The 20,888-nt window shown below is 38.7% G+C and overlaps 1 protein-coding gene across 3 annotated transcripts in view; it reads right to left on the reverse strand.

The window, feature by feature from the left end:
- Positions 1 to 20,888, reverse strand: part of SMYD3 (SET and MYND domain containing 3) — a 1,053,751-nt gene that overhangs the window by 357,018 nt on the left and 675,845 nt on the right. The window lies entirely within an intron of this gene.

The following is a 20,888-nucleotide window of genomic DNA, read 5'->3' on the forward strand; positions in this document are numbered from 1 at the left end:
TTGTGATCCTGGCCTAGAAAGCGTGAACACAACAGGTACTGCAAGATGCAAGCTTTGTAATAGTGGAGAACGCTCCGGCACTTTATTACCTAAGTGACCTTGAGCAAGTCACTTAAATTTTTTAGGTTTTCATTTTTTTCTCTTTAAAATGAGGTGCTTAGACTGAATGACATACAGTTTGTATGTGAAGAATCAGTTATGTGTACAATTCAAGGGTTTCTTCATTCAATTATAATTGGACTGTGACTAACTCCCCTTTCAAGATTGGCCATGCCCTTCTTTATTAGTCACACTGTAGTGTTTGATTCTCATTGGGTCACTGGTGCCAGGAGTAGGATTTGTGCTGACACATGTTCCCTGAAGCTGTATAAACCTCTGCATACTCAGAATCATCCTTTGGGTCACACCTCAGCTAGAATCGTTGCTTTTGAGTGCTGCTTAGCATTGATCTCCTGGTTAGAGAATGCTCCAACATCTGTACCACTATTTATTCCAGAGTTCAAGAATACTGGGGCCAGATAATGACTGCTTGTCTAAAATAGTCGATGTTCCTCATATTCTTTGCCTAACAAACAGCAGATATACTTAATTCACTTTTAAGACAGTTACAAGAGTTATTGTTATTGTCCATTCAGTCATGTCTGACTCTTCATGACCCCATATGAGGTTTTTTTGGCATAAATATTGAAGTGGTTTGCCATTTCCTTCTTCAGTTCTTTTTACAGATGAAGAAACTGAGGCAAACAGGGTAAAGTGACTTGCCTAGTGTTACACAGCTAAGTAAGTGTCTGAAGCTGGATTTGAACTCAGGTTTTCAACATCCACTCTGCCACCTAGCTGCCAAATAATAAGATTACAGAATCACAGAATGTAGGATTGGGAGGGGTCCTTAGTCCCATCTATTCCATCCTATACATGTAAGAAATTTCTACAAAAACGTACTAAGCAAGGAATATATATTGTTAGATATGAAAGGGAGTTCAGAGGCTGGCCAGTTCATTTTATAGATGAGAAAACTGAGTCCCAGTGAGGTTTACATGATTTGCCTAAGGTCACAGAAATAGCTAAGCCTCAGGTTCTTGGACCCCATAGACAATACCCTTTCCTTGGTCTCCCTCCCCCTTCCTTAAAGTTGCAAAAGTAAATCTTAACATTTTCAAAGTCTAGAAAGAAGAGAGCAAAATGTTTTATAAGTTTTTCAAATCACTGATACTGGTACAAAAACAATTTGATAAAGGAACAGAAATGACCATGACAGAGGAGGAAGTACATTGGGATTTGGAGTCAGAATGCTAGGGATGGAGGCTCAGCTTTGCACCTTGCTACCTGCACAGCCATGAGCAGACCGCATCACCTCTATGGAATTGGTTACTTCATTTTTAGATAAATGTCTCCTTATAAATTTGGAAGTTGAAAAGGTCTTTCAAGATCACTGCATTCAACTGCTTGATTTTACAGATGAAGAAACTAAGGGCAGAGAAGGGCAGTAGATGGTCCAAGGTCATTGACAGTGTATTGACAGAGAAATGAAGTGTATTGTGCTTAACAAGATGGTGTGAGTTTTAGGCCCCCATCCCCCTTTCTTTTCAGAGCCTAGAGACTTAAGGAACCTTTTAGTCCACCCTCAACCTTCTCGTTTTTAGAAAATACAGTGACTTGACGTAATAGAAATACTTAAGTCTTAATCTTTACTTTGCCACCCCAAAGATCTCTAACACAATAAAAAAGGAAAGCAGGAAAGAAAGAATTTGTCCAGTCTGAGTGCAGAGCACACAGATAGATGCCTACTATCACACTGCAAATTGAAAAGATATGCCAGGTGATTGAAAGTGCCAGATTTTCTAGAATTGATAGAATTAGGAAAAGAATCATGCCATGTCAAAATGCTCCTGACTCAGGAAAAAGTAGTGATCCAGAAAACTGTCTTTTGTTCTTGGTAGGGTCAAAGCCCCTAAAAGCGCACTGGTTTAAAAAGTCTTCTTAAGACTCAGGTCTCTGGGAAAAGGTGGAATGGAGACCTTAAGCTCTCACTACCTTGTCAAGCACAATAAACTTCATTTCTCTGTCCTGTCATTTGACTGGGTTTTGGATGGTAGATGGGATAGTGAACAGAGAACTCAATTTGGGACTGGAAATACAAGAGTTCAAATCCTGCCTCAAGACACTTATTAGTGGCTTTGCCATTACCCATGATTTTTCTAATTTCATGCCCCACTTGTGTTTGTGAAATCTGATTTTTATCTGATCGGTTTCTTATTATCCCGTTTTCCCTTTTTCTTACTATCCCTAAGCTTATTCTTCAGCCTTATCTTGACGTCCATTCTCTCTACTCTCCACTTCCTTTCCAGACCATCACCACTGCCTTGGCTTTATTCTCCTCCTTCCTCTACTTCTCCAACTTATCTTCTCCAATAGATTTCTCTCTCTAGTATCCCTAATCTCTGACCAATCTTCAATCTCTCACTGTCAATTGCCTGCCTCCCTCCTACATACAAACACACTCACATCAGTCCCACTCTTAAAAAATTCTCACTTGATCTGCTCATCTCTGCTAGTTATTGGCAGCTAAATGGATATGGGTGACAAATGTGAGCATGATAAGAAGTCAAGGGAAACATCTAGGTCGTAAGCCTGAGGACTAAAATAGTGATTCTCATGACATAACATAGAAGTTCAAAAGGATGGAGAATTTTGGGGAAAAGAAGATTTCTGTTTTGGATATAATGAGTTTAAGAGATCTATGAGACATCTAGTTTGAGATATCCAATAGACAGTATGTGATACATGACTGGAGGACAGGAGAGAGGTTAAGGAAGACAGGCTGTGAAGATCTGGAAATAACCTCCATCGAGATGCTCATTGAATACATAGGAGCCGAGGAGAACATTAAGTGGGTCAGTGTAGAAAGAGAAAAGGACCAGGGATGGAGCTTTAAGGGGGCACCCACAGTTGGTGAGACGTGTATTAGAGATGTAGCCTCCAAAATCTAGAGAAGAGAGAGTACATTCAAGAGAAGATTATTATCAACAATGTAAATAAAAAGTTGTAGAGAGGTCAAGAAGGATAAGGGTTGAGAAACCCCATCAGATTTGGCAATGAAGAGATTACTGGTAACTTTGGATATGGGGATATCGGTTGAATGATGAGGTCCAGAATCAGAACAAAGAGAGCTAAGAAGATAGTGAGAAGAGAAGTGGAGGTTCCTATTGTAAATGATTTTCTCAAGGAGTGTAACCACAAAAGAAACTAATTATTTTGGAAAGCAGTTGTCAAAATATTAAAAAAAAATAAGTTCTAAGACTCCAGAGTAAGAGCCCCTGCTTTAGATGAAATGTAAAAATACTTGATGAATTCAGAGGTCTTTGAAAGCCATTGAATGAACTGGGGGGATGCTGCAAAAGAAGCTTTTCAGATTAACGGAGGAATTTGGTCACACTCTGTGAAGCTTCATATAAAATCAGTGAGGTGGAATCTAGCTTTCCAACTATCTCTCTAGCCTGCCAGTAGAGAAGAGGTAGCATTCCAGTCAGTCTCTTAAGAAAGAATCAACTTGGGGATGAGGAAGCAGCAGAGCACCTGCCTCCCCCTCCAGCTTGGTCTCCTTCCCACTCTCCTCCCTGAAGAGGGCTCTGTGAATTTCAGGGTCCTGTAGAGAGCACCATCTGCTTTGGGAGCTAAGGTTATAGATGGGATTTAAGAAGGAAAGGCAGATTTAAGGCTCTATATGGAGCACAGCACAAAGAGCTAGACCATATCTAAGGAAGACATCCTGAAGATTCCAGCAAAAGATTCCCAAGAGCTGTGATAAAGCTACTCCTTGGCCACATGTGGAATGTCAGCTTGAACTTTCTTCTGGACTCATATAACTGGTGGGAGAACATCAGAGACTTTAAAGGAGATGTTTTGTATAACCATGTTAGTAAATACCCCTACTTGGTTACTTCAGTCAATTGATTCTGCTTTGTAATAATATCTGTAATGTGCTTAGCACAGTGCCTGGTATGTGGTAGATATTTAATAAATGTTTGTTCCTTCCCCCCTTTCCTTTTCTAAAAACCAATTAAGTCTGGTTGACTAACTGATATTAATTGGGTATCTGGAGGAAAGCATATCAGTGGGGGCTTATGAGTTATAGCATTAGAAAGATATCCCAAGGTCCCCAGGGTTAACCTGAGATCACTGGGAGGACATAGTACCCTTCCTCTGAGGTGGTTATCCTATGTATCATCCATCCTTCTATCCATCCGACCTATCTGTCCATCTATCCATCTACCCATGCATCCATTTATCCATCTATCTATCAGTCCATCTATCCATCCACCCATCTATCCATCCATCCATCTATCCATCCATCTATCTATCCATCTGTTTGTCCTTTTATCTGTCTTTCTATCTGTCGGTCCCCTACAACTGCCAATGCAAGAAGGAGCTAAGAGTATGTGCTACACATTCAAAATCAGCTTGGTATGTCACAAAGACTACATAGCATATTTCATTGCAGTGACATTGTTTAAGTAAGAAGTAGTAAAATGCAATTAAAAAACCTATCATATAGCAGATCAGGGTTCAATTTTTCAGGGATCTGTAATTTCATTAATGTAAGCATTCCCTCCACTGATGCTGATTATAATTTTTCCATACCTTAATGAATGGTTTCCTGAGTCATGTGTAAAGAAAAATTAATCACCTAATGGTCTAACCTCTCATGGTTAACATTGCTAAACATAACTAGGTTGGTAGGATAACACACACATCAGCAACCATGAAGCTTATACATGGAGACTAACTAGCTTGGTAGAATCTGCCAGGGCTTCTGTGTTCTGCTTGCAGCCTCTGAAAACTCAGGGATACCACTACCATACAATTAGCTATTGGAATAATGTAAGTGGGAGATTGAAAAACCATATGTGCGTATCAGTATAGTAGGCATATGTATGTATTATATTTATATGTATGTATGTATATATGTGATAACTTAGCAAACTCAGCTATAACCATTTTAAGAAAACTAAGAAAGATAATTAAAATGATAAATCCAGACTAATATGGAACCATCTGCAAGAAAACATGCTTATTTTTCTCCACTCGATTTGCAGTCAGTCAATCTCCTCAATTCCTATTCAAACATTAGAGATTGGGATCAGAAATTGAGTGAATTGTTAATCCAAGAAATCAGTTGTTGCTATAGTGATCCTTATTAATCTCTTGTCGTAAACATCACTTCATGGTAAGTTAGGGAAGCGGCATTTCAAAAAGCATGGCTGCTTTAAACATAAAAAGGGGGTCATTTTCATTCTAGCAGGAGCTTAGGCTGTGGAGTCTGTACTGCTATCAGCCATTTTAATTCAAAAACAATATTTAGGCTGTGGAAAGCAGGCTGATAACCTCCCTGCCTTTGTTCTAAATCTCTGAAACAGAAGAGACATTTCCTATGACAGCATCAATTACAGTGTCTCTGGAGTTATGCTTTCAACCCTCTCTTGTTACTGCAGAAATTCTCCAATTTTGTGGCAGCAATTTCAGGACCAGTTGGATGAAAATCTCACTTCTGATGGGAAAGGACTGAACAGAAATACAAATAGCTTTTTGCTTAGGATTTCAGAAAATAATGATAGTGCTTAACAGGTTATCTAGTATTAATTATTAAACAATGGCTAGATACATTAAAAGTAAGTACTCCTGAGTCCCTCAAGAGATCATAAAATTATAGAATTCCAGAGTTGGAGGGGTCTTTAGAGGTTATGGAATTCAACCTTGTCTACTTATGAAGCAGTAATCCATGAACAATATTTCATATTTGGGGAATGGGGATGAGGAGAGGATTTTCCCACAATGCACCTTAGGCAGAATGAATCCTGCCAGTTTCAGTGCCTTTTGTAATCAGATAAGGCAACACTTGATGGTCTGGATTTGATCACCTCTCTCTCTCAGGACCCTATCATCTTTTCCCAAAAACACAGAGAATTGGGAAACATGTCAGGCAGTAAATTATAATCAGTCTCCTTCCTCAAGGAGTTGGTAGTGTTACGCTTACTGAACAAAAGAACATAACTGAATAATGATGATGAGGATGATGATAATGATATAACAGATGCCGAATATATCGCACTGCCTCTACGTAAAATATAACTGAGATAAAGGACTTTGAAATGGATCACAGCTTAGTAAAAATATCACTAATTTCACTCCTCCCCTTTTCAGTTCCCTTTTATGTTTTGTCTTCTACCATTAGAATTTAAACTCTTTGTTTTGTGTTTCCTTGGCCAGGGACACAGCTACTAAGCGTCAAGTGTCTGAAGCCATATGTAAACTCAGGTGTGTGTGTGTGTGTGTGTGTGTGTGTGTGTGTGTGTGTGTGTGTGTGTGAGAGAGAGAGAGAGAGAGAGAGAAAGAGAGAGAGAGAGAGAGAGAGAGACTTATCATGTCCTGATGTGAAGTCAGGTCTCCTAGAGTACAGTTTTCCATGCTACCTCTGTCTGGCACATAGTAGGCACTTAATATATTGCTTGATTGTCATTTTTACTACTATGAAAACTTTGTGGACTTAAATTGAACCTTAAAAGGGAGGTAGCACATAGATAGATACAAAAAGGTGGATGGAGGATATTCCAAAATGGTGGCTGATTTGAATACAGCATACCAGGAGAATATGTAAGTATATGTAAAATTTCCCTGATGATAAATGAAGAACCTTAGTCATCATCTCAAGGTTTATTATGAGTTCATAGCACCATGGTAACTACTCAGAGCAAGCCAACTTTTTCTTCCAGGTCTTCCTTAGCAAAGTCACAAAGGTAACCCTAACCCTTTGGGGGATACTTGTACCCGGAGGCTTAAAGGATTTCCCCAAAGGTCTAGGAATGTTGGGTGAAACCATTATCCAAATATAATTTTATTTTAACCAGGGTTCAGATCCCATGTTTGCCACTTTCCACCTGTGTGGCTTTCCATCTTGAGCAAATCATCCACCCTCCCTGACGATTGATTTTCTCATTTTAAATGAGGAGGATGGATATGATGGTCTCTGAAGTTCCTTACAGTTTTAGATTCATAATCTTTTGATAGGGAAACAGGTCAGGTAAGGAGACCGTTCATAGACCTTTGTGTATGTATTATGTGTGTATATATGTATGTGTACTTTATATACATATGCATATAAATATATAAAATACACACATACACACATGTATATATACTCACATGGACACACATATATATGCATATCTATCTATCTAGGATGTGTGTACATATATATGTGGCTATGTATGTATATATGCATGTATGTGTATGTGAATATATATGAAATGTGTTTATATATTTATTCACATTTCTATATAGCCTTAAGTTGATAAAGTTCTTTGTGTCTGTTTTCTTATGACCTTCCCAAAAATCCTATAAGATATATAGCACATACTATTGTCCCCATTTTGTAGATAAGTAGATAAATGTTTGTAGGCATCTAAGTGGCACAGTAGATAGAGTGGTAAACCTGGAGTTAGGAAAAACTGAGTTCAGATCTATTCTCAGACACTTCCTGAGTGGATCCAGGGCAAGTCACTTAACCTATGTCTCCCTCAGTTCCCTCATCTGTAAGGTACGGGTAATAATGGCACCTACCTCCCAGGTTGTGGTAAAGATCCAATGTAATATTTGTTAAGTGTTCTGCAAACATTAAAGGGTTAATCAAATGCTGCCTATTATTATTGTGGAGAATGAGTGACTTGCCGAGGGTTACACAGACAGTGAGGGCAGGCAGGCAACAAACAACGATTACGTTACTATTTGCCAGCCACTATATTAGGTGCTGGAGACAGAAATACAAAGAGAAAGACGGTGAATTCCTTTTCTGGTATGAGTTAGACAAGATGACTTCAGAGGTCCCTTCCTCCTCCGGGATTCTGTGACTGCATTTCAGAGAGTCTAACAGAGTGCAGTCCGTTGGTCTACACAATAACACATAAATTAAAACCATTGGCCATCCATGCTGCCTCTTCAAGTCACCCGCTCACAGTAGATAATCACTAGGAATCTCTCACTTCAACTTCCCCATCTAAATGAGAGGGCTTGGCCAGCTCCAGGAACCTTCCGTGACACTTTGATGCCAGAAATCAATACAGTAAGTGAGTCTACACCTCAGTGATCAAAATATAGCAATTTACTCTAGAAGGTCCCCAGTTCCTTCTGCCATTTGTGTTCGTAACATATGCTTTCACATACATAGCTTCATTTGCTACACAAATGTTGGGTTTTGTTACAAGCCCTACAGCAAAAACAAATACTGCATCTTTACAATTTCCGTTTCTGAATTTTAGCCCAGACTTGGCCATATAAGAATATGCTTTGAATGGATCCCATTCAGTTCACCCAGATGATTTCTCCCACCCAATGCCGATATCAAAAAGAGAGTTTTAGTAGGTGAGTTTTTGGCAGACAGACACATCCAAATCACATTAATTGGAGTCTCTTGTTGAAGGTTTCCCAGCATTTCCATTTCTCTGCGGGTACTTTATGTGGCACACATGGTATCTGGCAGGTGTAGGATTCTCATCTTTGATTGCCCATATTCCCAATCTACTTTCCTCAGCTATTTTCGTACAGCAAAGCAATTATGGTTTAAAATCAGTTTATAACATGCACTCATCCATATTCAATTCTCTTCCACTTCAGGCGAATCTTACCCAGAGAAAAAAAATAATAAGAGCTATGTATCAAGGAGGAGCTAGAATTGAGAAAACCCTACCTGTATAGTGCTCCTGTATTTGGTGCTCAAAAGTTCACCCAGCAAGAACTAGCAAAGTACTCCATTCATTATTAACTAGACAAAAGACAAGGTCCCACCCTCCAAAAGTTTACATTCCATAAAGAAAATGAGATATAATGCAGTTTACAATAAAATCGAACTCATTTGGAATAATGAGGGCATCCAAAATTGATGAAAAACTTGATATCTGGATTGGAATTTAAGAATACCTCAAAGGACCAACCTGTATTGATTGACACAGTATTTTTCTGTAATCAATACAGCAAAGCAGATAGAGCTAACAGGATGGACATTTTTTATTTGAAAGTAAAACTATAACGTCTTCTTGTAATTGTTTTCACTTAAAGTACATTTGCAGAGATAGGAGAAATTAGTAAAATTATTTTAAACATTTGTTGCATTCATTAACACACCAGGTCCTTCTGGTGTTAATGAAAAAGTTTCATCACCTTCAAGTACATGCAATAACAAAATGTACAAAATAATGATCACAATGGAGAGGCAATGGGAGTCAGAGAGACCCGAGTCTAAGTTCATCTGATGTAGATGGGCTGAGTGACCCAGGGCAAACCACTCAAATTTTCAATGCCCAACAGTATCTAGAAGAGACTATAAATTGTGGAGTAGGTGCTGACCTGAAGGGGGTTTCCTCAAAGGGATTCCTTCAAGCCCCAGCTAAAATCCTACCTTCTACATACAAGAAGCCTTTGTTGATCCCTCTTAATGCTAGTAGCTTCCCTCTATTGATTCTCTCCAAATAATCCTGTACATATCTTGTTTGTACTTAGGTTTTTGTATGTTGCCTCCCACATTAAAGAACTCCTTTAGAATAGGGACTGTCTTTTGTCTTATTGTGTACTATATCCCCAGGGCTTAGCACAGTGTCTGAAACATATTAAATGCTTAATATAGAGCAGCAGTTCCCAAACTTTTTTGGCCTACTGCCCCCTTTTCCAAACAAAAAAATTACTCAGCACCCTTCCCGGAAATCTTTAACTGTTTAGCAGTTTCTTTAAAAAAAATATTTGCATTATTTCAACATATGTGTATATAAAATGACACATCTTAAATTTAATAATTTAATATAATTTTGTGGGTTTTTTCCTGCATTAAAATTTTGACAATGCAATGTAACCATATAGCAATGTGTTGAAACAAGTCATTACATGCACATATTCCTGCCCTTGCACATTAGACTTCCTGACAATGCGTAATATGCTCACCAGCCAACACTTGCTTGTTAAGACCTGTCAGGAACTTGACCACTGATGGGTTATAACTTGCATTTTGTGTGTTTATTTGGAAAACAATGTAATCACTTAGACTAACTCTACTGAACAACAGATGAAACATATAAGAATGGTTTTTCAAAATTTTCTTCTCTTCTCTCCTTATGCTTCCAGCTGCTCCCTTATTTTTATTCAATGCCTCACAATTGCACATGAAGTCATTAACACCCCACACTCCTCCAACCCACCCCATTACCATCATTCCAGCACCCCCCAAGGATGGTATAGCCTACTTTGGGAACCTATGAATAGGGGCTCTATATGCCTAGGAGGCAGCTAGGTGGCTCAGTGAATACAGCACTGGGCCTGGAATCAGGAAGATCTGAGTTCAGACCTTTCCTAGCTGTGTCAACCTGAGCAAATCATTTAACCTCTGCTTGCCTCAGTTTCCTCAAGTGTAAAATGAGAATAATCACCGCACCTACTTCACTAGATTATTGTGAGGATTAAAAGAGATTATCTTTACAGAAAGCACTTAGCACAGTGTTTGGTATACAGTAGGTGCTATAGAAATGTTTATTTCCTCCCCTCTCTCTCTCTCTCTCCCCTCCCTTCAATAAATGCTTACTGACTACACAAATGAAATCACAGGTCTAATCCACAGTCATACCTGCAAGAAGAAAAACAATTAATTTGAGAGAAAATACTTTGGATGACAGCATTTATTAAATCATATTACATGCAAAGCACTGAGCTAAACATTGTGGATATAAATAGAAAAAAAAAAAAGCCATCTCTGCCCTTACAGAGCTTATGTACTAATGGCGGAGATGACATATATGACCCAGACTTGAAACAAGATGAGTAACCTGAGGGGAAGGGAGAGTTGGAGGGCAAGGTGATGGAATGGAAAGAGCACCAGACTTAAGGTTTGGGTCTGAGTTTCACTTACAGGCTAAGTGACCTTGGACAAGCCATCCCTTCCTAAGTAAAATAGGTACAATAACATTTTCACTACCCACTCCAAAGGATGGTCATGTGGTTCAAATGAAATATCATAGGTACTTTGTAACAGTAAAGTATGGCATAACATTCCTGTTATCCCTATCTGACACTCCTTGTGAATCTTGGCTAGAAAGGTCAAACCTACCTGGTTCTCAGAGCAACAGCAAGGAATACCAGAGAGACAGCTCTACTCAAAACTAAAAATCTGCAGAAGGCATTATAAACACACCGAAATATTTTCAAGCCACTATTTTACCTCCATGTAATGTCCAAAAAACCTTCCCCAATATTCTGACAAATAAATACATTTCAGAGCATTTCTCATCATAAATCAGCTTCTCCAGTTTCAAGGAGGCAAAGAAAAACTGAGAAAAATACTTTTCTCCAGGACCTGATTTCCATGCCAATAAAAATCCTCTCTTTCCCTTTAAGGTCTAATTCAATACTACCTCCTTTACCACGTTTTCCTTGATTACCCCAAGACAGAAGTGACCTTTCTCACTTCTGATTTCTTAGAGCACATGGCACTTACTGGATACTCAGTTTGTCACAGCTATTGTGTCCAAGATGTATCAATTCTGCTAGATTGTAACACCTTTGAGGTCATGGACTATGTCTTCTGGGGGAGAACACGCTGGAAACTTTAAAAAGTTCTAGCTTAGTTTTAAGTTTTAACAAGTTAACAATATCACTACCTGTATGACCTTGGGCCTCAGTTTCTCCATTATTAAAATGAGGAGGTCAGATTGGATGACCTCTCAGGTCCCATCCAGCATTAAGAACTCAAAACTGCACTAGCACTTTGGGGACAATCTGGATACATGAGTTGTTTGTTTCTGCTATTATTATTCATTTCTGATAATAACATTTAAAATAATGAGTTGAATTAAGAACCACTCAATAAAAATTTTTTGAATGAATAACAGACATAAAATAAAAAATAATATCTGCTATTTATATATAGTACTTTTCAAGCTTACAAAGGGCTTTACAAACGTTGACCTCATAAGAGCCTCAAAAGAACCCCATAAAGTAAGGTACTCACACATATCATCTCCATATTACAGATGAGAAAACTGAGCCCAGAGAAGGGATTTTGCCCAGTGTCAGTCAGGATTTGGACTGAACTCAGGTCTTTCTGATTCCAAGTCTTTCCATGATGTCAACAGCAAACAACACAAGAGTACATCATGAAGTGCTGAGCTGTAAGGTACATAGTCAAAGTGTTCTCGGTGAATGTTTATTGAGTGAAATAATTGTGTGTAAAGTATGACATGGTATCTTTGTTTGGTGGGTCCTACTCTCTTCCCTGCACACAGACATGCATATGTTAGGAATACACATCACATTCTGGTTTTCCATCAAAGATGTTAAGGTGCCATCTGTCCGCTTTCGACTGCTTTAGAAAGTGTTGAAAGACTCCCTCTGGTCTCTGGGTTTCCATATCTGTTTCTGGGTGACAGTCCCAAACATAAGCACCAGGCATCCACCACTAAGCCAGTGGAATTATTTTTTTAGTGTTTCCACAAAGCAGCTGTTCTCCCTGATGCTAGAACACTTACATCAGATTTTGGAAAATTCTTCCCAGTTAAAATGAAAAAAAAATCAGAGTAGTCTGAGTTTCCTCCTTGATCTCTTTTTATCCATTAATAATGGGATTAATAGGTTCATAAGACCCTTCCTTCAAGGCTTAGTTCTGCCAACCTCTTCTATGGAGTCTTCTTTCTCTGCATTAGCCCTTGGGTGAAAGTGGACACGAAAGGTGGATGAACAGACCTGAAAAGGACTTTCCCCAGTCAAATGAGCGGATGGGAACAATTTGTCCCAACAGCCATGAAGGAGTCTGAAGCAGACACTGTGGAGAGCATGGCCAAGCAGCAAAGACACCAAAGACATTCACTGCACCCTGGGCCATCGCCAATGGTCCTGACTTTTGTTCTGCCTCACTTAAATCCAGTTCACTTACAAGTTAAGACATGACCCAGTGTTATCATTGGTCCTCCTGGAAGGCAGACAAACAACATCCAGCCTTAGCCCTCATCAGTCTCCTTTTTTGAACTCCTATAGCACTGACAGTCTACTCGACACAATTTAGGACTTAGGAGGAGAGGATTATACATATAGAGATGAAAGGAATGTCAGAAACCATCCTGTCCAATCATCTCATTTTAGAAGTAAAATGATGACCAGAGAGTTAAGTGACTTCTCTAAGGTCATATTAAGTCTAAGAGGTGGGATCTGAAGGTAGGTTCTCTGACTCCAGAAGTAGTTTTCTTTCCACTTCTCTCTTAATTACAAACTTTCTAGTATGTAACTTGTTTATTAAATTGCTTCATATGAGAAATCCTGGAAAAATGAGCTCATCTGTGAAGAGAAGTCAGACCTCTAAGTTACCTTCTACCTCTAAGTGTACAATCCAGGCAATCTAGGATCTCTGGGGAAACCAGATTCTCTCCAAGTCTAAGAAAGTTTGTTTGCAGAGCCTTCTTCATTTTAAAAACTCTTTGAGTTGTGCTTAGATTCAGGTAATACATGGGAATCTTGCTTTATGGGAAAAGATGACTTATTGGAATGGGCACCTACATCATGTCCTACTTTTACAACATTGTCTCAATGGCAGGTACTTTCTTTTGTTCCTTGTCACTAACATGTTTGAAAATAAAAGTTCTATCTGTGAAATTAATTATCAACTTTGTTTCCATCCTCAGGTGTGGCAACTGAAGAGATGCATGCTGAACGATTGCTAGTAATTAATGACTTTTGGAAAGGAGATATTGCCATTTTGTGATCTATTAACAATGAAATTCATGGATGAGATGATGGCTCAATTAATGTCTTCTTTTGTTTTCTGGTTTTTTTTGTGTGTGGGGAAAGTATAGCATAATGGAAAGAGTCATATATGTGGAGTTAGAAAATGTAATTTCTAATACTGGCTCTAACAGCTCCTTAGCTGTACGACCTTGAGCCTCAGTTTGTTTATCCATAAAATGGGGGTTGTAATAACTGCTATATTTACCTGTGAGAGGTATTCTGGAGTAGAAAGATTAGTGGAAGGATGTATGTATGAATAATATACAGACATACATATGAACAGACAGACAAAGAAAGCAATTACTGGATGCTATTACCATATGTAATTGTGCTAAGTACTAGAGATGACAAATGTGAACAGAGGGAAGGGTGTCTGTCCACAGAGGATATCACACTTCTACTGGCAGGAGCTCTGCCCAAAGGAAATGTAAATCTTAATCTCTGAAACTTTTTACTAAACCCCAAATCACTCTTGTTCTCAATGATTGACCAACAATATGTCCCAGGTCAAGCTCAACTCAGTCACCATTTGGGGTCTGATTGACTTAGAATAAGTGTAAATAGCAAATTGTTTCTATTTCAGCCAGAAACCCTGACAGTCTTCCCCTCCTAGATCAGTTTTTTTATTTTAATTTTATTTATTTTTATTTTTTTTGGGGGGGGGGGGAAGTAAAGAGGCCATTCCCTGCTTCATTTCTCATTAAGTCTTAATCACTGAAGTGATTAAATGATAATCATCCTCAGTCAAACTGAAACCTGTTGAAACTTTAGCTTGAAAAGACAAAGGTCCTCCAATGCCTCCATTTGTTCTGATCTATATCTGGCCACTGGACCCAGATGGCTCCAAAGGTAAACGTGAGGCTGGTGACCTTGCACAACCCTCCCTCACTTAAATCCAGTTCACGTGCATGTGATGGCATCACTTCTCTGATGTCATGGTCCTTGTCGTCAATGAAGGAAAAATAAAAGAAGATACAAATCCAAACAAGGCAGACAGTCCTGCAAGGACCCCTACTGAAATAGTGACCTGGCAGGGGGTACCCAATCAGGAAAGCAGATTCCTCAGGCAGAGGTTTCTCCAGGGTAATAAGATAGCTGACAAGGGGGAGGGAAAGAAAAGTAGTTGAAAACCTAGCAGAGAAGTCAGGGTAAGTCAGGTTCAAGACCAATCTCTGACAAATACTGGCTCTGTGACCCTAGGTAAGTCACTTAACATCTGAATTCCCCCGGAAACTCTCTAAGGCCATAACTTTTAAGACACGTACCAATCTGCATTGATGGAGAGAGTTTCCTTACCAGGAGTCCCAGTCACCAATGAAATAGGTACAACAAGGACAAAACAATCTATCTCACAAGGGGAGGAAAATGATTTGCAAACCTTAAAGTGCTATCCAAAAATAGGCTATTTTTATCTCTTGTGTTTTATCTCTTCTTTTTATCTCTACCTGACTTATATAGGCTTTTACAATGTTTTGCAGCCTATACAAAGAACAGCAATGATGGTCATACTGGGATCCAAAACATAAGATTTTGATGGAAAATTATTTTTTAAGTGACTTAGTCACTTTTATCTATGTCACATTTATCTATGCATATAAATACACTTTTATGTATATATGTTAAGATGCTTCTATATTTATCCTGACATATAAACAAATGCTTATAAATGAACATACAGATGAATAAAACACAGCCATACTATGTATGTATATGTATATATAAATATATACACATATTCATACATCTCTATCATACTATAACTATAGTTACATGAGTTTGTATAAATACATACATATTTATGTTACATAAAATACAACATTTCTAAAATAAAAACAATACCTCTGAAATAGCTAGTGTAGTTTGCTTATTCTTAATATCTTAATATCTTAATGTCTTAAATCTATAGTAACAAAGAAAACCTTTTAAAGATGTTGATCTTGGGCGCTCTTTGTAACCTGACAATTTTGCTATATTCCTCAGAGGAATGAAGGATACCTGTTAGAAAGGCTATCTATACAGCGACCTGTTTCATCTTAGGGACCAGACAATGAGTCCAAGTATCTGTTCACTGATTAATTCAATGGCTGAGTGATTGGTTACTGGATCTAGGGTACTGCATTAAGTTTCTATAAGACATGTTCTTTGCCTTTGAGGAGTCTATAAGCTGAACAGTAGGTTTATGTAGTACACTTGGAAAGAGAGCTGGAAATTTGAGTCATGGGCTCATAGATTTAGAGCTGCAAGGAAACTTAGAAGGTCACTGAGTTCAAATGCCTCATTTTACAGATGAAGAAACTGAGGTTTGCAGAGAGGTTAAATGACACCAGAGATTTGAACTCAGTTTTTCCTGACTCTAAGACCAGTGTTATGACCATTTCATTTATTCAGTTACTCAGTCATGTCCATCTCTTTCTGACCCCATAGACTACATTGTCCATGTGGTTTTCTTGGCAAAGATACTGGAGTGGTTTGCCATTTCCTTCTCCAGTGGATTAAGGTAAACAGGGGTTAAATGAGTTGCCCAAGGTCACACAGTTAGTTAGTATCTGAGGGCACATTTGAACTCAAGTCTTCCTGACTCCAGGCCCAGTGCTCTATCCACTGAGTCACCTAGCTGCCTCCTAGCCAGAGGTTAAATGACTTGCCCAAGGTCACACAGCTGCCTCAAAAATAGTTTAAAGATGAAATACAGCACTACCTAGCTGCTAATCTTACAGGACCTAACTTCAGATTATGGTTCTACTATCTGTCTCAGCTTGGACAAGTCACAAACTCTTAGGATTTCAGTTTCCTCATTTGTCAAATGAAGGATTGTACTAGATAACCTCTTAGGTCTCCATAGATCTATGAGCAGTCTTTTATTCCTCTGTTCTGATTTTGACTCAGTAGTCTTTCCCACCTTTCCCCCTTTTCAGGCTGAAAAAATGCTTCTGTCCCATTGTCTTCTCATCCTCGAAGATCCCTCGGTCTCTGTGGCCCCCTCTTCCAATGGGTGAGTTCCTCCTTAGACCCTCCACTTGTGAATCTGTCCAAGTCAGCCAGGCTCACTTCATTCATCTGCCCACTCTGCTGCTGACTCTCAGAAATTCTTCACCTAGGGAAGTTTGCTTCACCACCACAACCATCCCTTCTATTGTTCAGCTCCCCTTTTATATATTGTCTTTTCCCATTAGAACACAAGCTCTCTTTGACTCTTTGCTTGTAGTTATATTTCCAGTACTGGTACATTTCAAGTCAGTATTTATTTCTCAATAAAAAGAAGGGAGCCATAATGTGGTACAACTGAACCAACAGACTTCAGCTGAAATCCCAGCACATCTACTCATCATCAGCATGAGATTAGGCAAGACATTTTATTTCTCTAGGAGATAGTTTCCTCATGTATAAAATGAGGGGTTAGACTAGATGACATCTAAGTTTCTTTACAATTCCAAATCTCTGATGCTAAGATGACAAGGGATGAAATCAAATCCAACTGGGGTTTATTAAGCAACAACAGTATGAGAGGCTTTGTACTAGGTGTTATGGGGACATATCAATGAATAAAACACACTCTCCTTTTATATTCTACTAGGAAATATAAGACATGTGAACAAATAACTAGCATGTGAATGTGTATGTACATGTGTAGCTCTCTCTCTTCACAGATATAGATAAAGCAGCTAGGTAGATCAATGGGCAGAGGACCAGATCTGAAGTCAGGAAGACTCATCTTCATGAGTTCAAACCTGTCCTCAGACACTTACGAGCTGTGTGACCCTAGTTAAGTCACTTAACTCAGTTTGCCTCAGCTCCTCACCTGTAAAATGAAATGGAAAAGGAAGTGGCAAACCACTCCAGTATCTTTTCCAAGAAAATCTCAAATGGGGTCAGGAAGAGTCGGATAGCAACAGCTATTTCATGTAAGACCTTGAATACTCTGTGAAGGAATTTGTATTTATTCAGTGGTCAATAAGGCACTATTGAAGGTTTTGGATGGAAACAATTTTGCCTAAACTATTATAAGAGCTTTCTTGTTGGTCTCTCTGCCTTAAGTCTCTCCCAATCCAAACCATCCGCCACTTGGCTCCTAAAGTGGAGGCCTGACTGTGTTAGCCCCCTACTCAAGAGACTCCAGCAGCTTTCTGTTACCTCTAAGGTCAAACATAAAATCCTCTGTTTATCATTTAAATCCCTTCACAACCTAGCCCCTTCCTCCCTTTTCTTGTCTTCTTTCCCTTTATTCCACATATTCCATAACCTAGCCACACTGGCCTACTTAATATTCCCTATACCCAACACCACATCTCCTGAGTCCTTACACTTGTAGTGACTATCCTTTAGGCCTTGTAATCCTGTGTATTTTATTTTATGCATTTAAAAACATTCTTAGAAGGATCCACCTCATTGTCAAAGGGCTACATGACACACACGAAAAGCTAAGAATCTATCCTCTAAATGATGTAGAGGATTTGAGGGATGGATTAATGAATTAATTAATAAAAATAATTGAGTACTTATTATGTGCTACAACTATAGGTGGAAAGGCAAAAGAAAAGCATTTCAGCCAAAGGACTGTTCCATAAACAAAGGTTTAGAATTAGGAATGGGCATGAAGGAAAAAAGAAGGTTGGCTCAGGTCACAAATTTGAGTTAGGTAGTGATAAATTCTACTTTTTTAGGTTCAGATTATGGAGAATATTGAATTCTATGGGAAATTTTTGACTATCAGAGTGATATGACTGAAATTATATCTTAAGAAAATGTCTGATTGCAATATGTAAGATGAAGAGACTGAAAACAAAACAAACCAGGTCTGAGGTAGTAAGAACCTGACAAAGTCATGGCAATGTCAAAGGAAAGGAAGGTACGGAGATGCTTCAGAAGAATAATCATGGAATGTTACAGCTATAAAGTAACCTAGAGAACATCTACGACAATTTTCTCATTTTAAAAGAGAACAACCTGAAATCTGGAGAGGGGGTTAGTTACTTAGCCAGGGCTAGTCAATACCAACAAGCAGGGCTGGGACGAGGACCCAGGCAATCTGGCCCAAACTCGGTCAGTTGCTGAGTTTAGAGAAAGACTGTATATAGAAGAGTCAAAGATGTTGCCGACATTTTAAGGCTGGAAAAGTAGAACGATTTTGATATCATCCATTATAGGAAACACCATGAAGGGAATCTGGTTTCCAGAGGCTGAAGGGTTCAAAAACTGCTAATAGTCATTGGCTTTATGAACTAAATCATGGGGTTTACAACTATTCAAGGGACAGGTAAGAGGGTGGCACTCAGATAATTGTCTTGCCTCTTCAGCTACTTTCTCTGCTCCCATAGTCGCTTGCTCCATCACTCATGATTCTCTGTCCTGTATCACTAGTCTTTCTCAGTCTCTCCTTTTTCTACATAGTAGGTGAGGGGGAGAACTATAGTAAACCTGATTTAGGTGCAAGATGGTAACAGAAGAAAAATCTAGGAAAGCTGGTAGATGCATTTACAAGTTAACTCAGTTGGCTGGAGCACAGTGCTAATGAAGCCAAGGTCACAAGTTCAATCCTGAGACTACCAATTACCCTCATTCTATTCCTAAGGCACAGACTCTGGCCAGGAAACTCATACAAACAAACCATTAGTCACAGAAGGGATGGGGTGAGGCAGCATGAATGGATGAGTACAAATCCATCCATACCAGTGGAAAAATAACCTAAGGTGCATGTTGTAATGAGTTGTTAATAATGGGTTGGCAGCATTATATTTGTACATGTTACAGCTAATATTCAATAGCAGGTTAATGTCTAACATTAGCCCTAGGGGCTGTCTACATTCATGTTCAGTGTCAATGAAAACATGAAAATCCTCCCTTAAGGTGTTAAGTATAATTTATTAGGTCAATCACAAAAGATCTAGACATAAAACTAGAAAATAGGCATATTCAAATATTTTAGTTAACAATAAACCTTGAGCTTAAGTTGAACATAAGCTCTTGCATTATATACTATAGAAAGCAGAGTACATTATTAACAGACAGGTGAAATTAAAAAGGTTTGTTTAGCTCTGAGGGCAGAGGGGAAAAGGGATGGCACAAACCCCAGAGAATAAGACTGTCTTAGTGTTGGTATGCTATGATCTTCGGCATAATTTCAACATTTTTTCAAAACAAAATAACTGTGCTGCTTGCTAGACAACTGAAGATCTGTGAAATCAATGTTTGTCTTTCCTACTTACAGAGATGTAAACCTAGATTAGGAATGATACCCAATCTTTCAAATCTCTCAGACTAAATATCCCCCAAAAAAATCTAATGCTGCCTCTAACCACTGCTTTGTAAAAACAGTTCTCCAAAGTGCAGTGAGACAGAGAGAGAGAGAGAGAGAGAGAGAGAGAGAGAGAGAGAGAGAGAGAGAGAAAGAGAGAAAGAGAGAGAGAGAGAGAACCATCACTGAATGAATAATACAGGTACAAAAGAAGCACAGTCAAAGTAGCATGCTATCTGAAGCCCTGTATGACATAGCTATAACCAAATTCTTTAACAGATGAATAAAAACTCAGCCACTTGAATTCACTCCATTTCCTTCCCCCTTTGCACAGGCTGTTTGCCATGTATGAAATGCACACCCTCCTCACTTTCATCTTTTAGAATCCCTGGTTTCCTTCCAAGCTCAGCTCAGATGTCACCTCTAACCTGAGGCCTTTCCTGATCTCCTCTAGCTGCCAACATTTCTAACTCTCTCTCCTCATCCTTTACTCTCTGTGTATGTATGTATGTATGTATGTATGTATGTATGTATATACACATATACATATGTATACACACATAGGTGTGCATTTTTTTTTGCATGTCAGTACCTTGAGGACAGGGACTATTTTGTTTTTGTCTAGTCTTTGTCTTTTGTATTCCCAGTGCCCAGGACAGTGCTACTGTAAAAGCTTTTCTTTCCTCACCTGGAAAACAAGGTTATTGGACAACTAAATGATCCCTAGGATTCCATGATCTAGACCAGTAGTATGAAATTACTGTAGAGACAGATCCCTGAAGGTCATATATTGACTTAGAAAATCATAAATTAAACTTTATCTGTGTTGCATCTTTATTTATTTTGCTAA

This window comes from Notamacropus eugenii, chromosome 2 (genome assembly GCF_028372415.1).
Source record: "Notamacropus eugenii isolate mMacEug1 chromosome 2, mMacEug1.pri_v2, whole genome shotgun sequence".
Taxonomy (NCBI): Eukaryota; Metazoa; Chordata; class Mammalia; order Diprotodontia; family Macropodidae; genus Notamacropus; species Notamacropus eugenii.